Source organism: Myotis nattereri (assembly GCF_964212035.1).
Source record: "Myotis nattereri genome assembly, chromosome: 2".
Classification (NCBI taxonomy): domain Eukaryota; kingdom Metazoa; phylum Chordata; class Mammalia; order Chiroptera; family Vespertilionidae; genus Myotis; species Myotis nattereri.
The window spans coordinates 126,548,504-126,550,372 of record NC_138076.1 but is presented as its reverse complement, the minus strand read 5'-3'; the positions used below and the strand labels follow the sequence as shown (position 1 = coordinate 126,550,372).

General features: G+C 45.2%; 1 pseudogene across 1 annotated transcript; it reads left to right on the top strand.

Moving 5' to 3' along the window:
* Positions 1–256: 256 nt before the first annotated feature.
* LOC308513659 (ras-related protein Rab-4A-like) lies at positions 257–926 on the top strand (annotated as a pseudogene). Its single transcript has one exon. The product of its transcript is annotated as a ras-related protein Rab-4A-like (transcript).
* The last annotated feature ends 943 nt before the right edge of the window (positions 927–1,869 follow it).

The window sequence follows — 1,869 nt, the reverse complement described above, 5'->3', positions numbered from 1 at the left end:
GCTGGCATTATCTCCATTTTGCAGTTGAGGAAACACACTCAGATTCAGATTCACATTATTTCCACATGTGATCTTCAAAATAATTCTGAGAAAAGTAGGGCAGGCATTCTCTTCATTTCAAAGGAAGTTACAGGTAAATTAAGGCGCAGAGAGCCCAATGATCTACTCAAGTGGTTTTCAGTGCCAAAGCTAAAACCCACTGCTCTCGTGGCTGGCGCTGTAGCCATGACCTGCGAGAGGTGGCGCTGTTCCCAAGATGTCACAGAAGGCCATCTCCGAGACCTACAATTTCTTGTTTAAGTTCCTGGTTATTGGAAATACAGGTACTGGCAAGTCGTGCCTGCTTCATCAGTTTATTGTAAAAAGAAAAATAAAAAAAATTCAAAGATGACTCCAATCATACCATAGGAGTGGAATTTGGTTCAAAGATAATAAATATTGGTGGTAAATACGTGAAGTTGCAGATATGGGATATAGCCGGCCAAGAGCGATTCAGGTCTGTGATGACCAGAAGCTACTACAGAGGCGCTGCCAGGGCCCTGCTCGTTTATGACATCACCAGCCGGGAAACCTACAATCTGCTTACTAATTGGTTAACAGATGCCAGAATACTCGCCAGTCAGAACATCGTGATCATCCTCTGTGGAACAAAATGGACCTGGACGCAGGCCGGGAAGTGACTTTCTTAGAAGCCTCCAGATTTGCTCAAAAAAATGAACTGATGTTTTTGGAAACAAGTGCACTGACGGGGGAGAATGCGGAAGAGGCCTTTGTTCAGTGTGCAAGGAAAATACTTAACAAAATCAAATCAGGTGAGCTGAACCCAAAAAGATGGGCTCAGGCATCCAGTATGGAGATGCAGTCTTGAGACAGCTGCGCCCGCCCGCAGCTCGCAGGGCCCAGGCGCTCAGGAGTGCGGCTGCTAGATGTGGCTGGGAGGGCAGAGGCGTTCAGACAGTGGTATTTGGGAAACAATTGTTGTAGCTTAAAGAAGTTTTTTTTTTTTTTTACCACCATCCTTTTCTACTTTATACAGAAGTAGATCTTTGTGTGGGGGAAAAAAAGAAATGACTGGGTGTATGTTAGCCTGTAAAAGTACAGCAAACCACGTGGTAAATAGAATTCAATGGACAATACCATTGATGTGTACATGCATGTAAACTGTCCTGTTCCATGTTTCCCTTCCCCCTTGGGTTAATTCTGGCTGTGTACTGTACATACTTGAGCCCCCGTGTCCCTACAGCATGATATCTCATGTACGATATAATAGAATGTTACACTAATAAATAAATAAAAACCCACTGCTCTCTTTTTATAATTAATATTTATGTCACCTTTACTATCCTGAAATCAAATAAAATCAAATCACAAATAATGTAACACCCCATAACTGTGACAACTAAAACTGACACACAAATATCAAAGTGCCGCCTAGGAGACTGGATGCCCGAGGCCCGTGGTCGGCAAACTGCGGCTCGCGAGCCACATGTGGCTCTTTGGCCCCTTGAGTGTGGCTCTTCCACAAAATGCCACGTGCGGGCACACGCGTACAGTGTGATTGAAACTTCGTGGCCCATGTGCAAAAATCGGTTTTCGGCCTGGGCAAGTCTACTTTGAAGAAGTACTGTTGATATTTGGCTCTGTTGACTAATGAGTTTGCCGACCACTGCCCTAGGCTAAGACCCATCCAAAGTCAAAGGCAGAGCCAAGTCTCAAATTTAGGTCACCAGACTTTTGGAGCATGGCTCTTCCTCCTTGAAAAAAAATGGGATGTGGCCAGAGTAGAGGAACAGGCCACCAGAGCTAAGAACCGAAGGCTGAATGTCAGTGTGGCCAGGCCTGCAGCTTCTTGCTCCTCTCAAGCTGGCC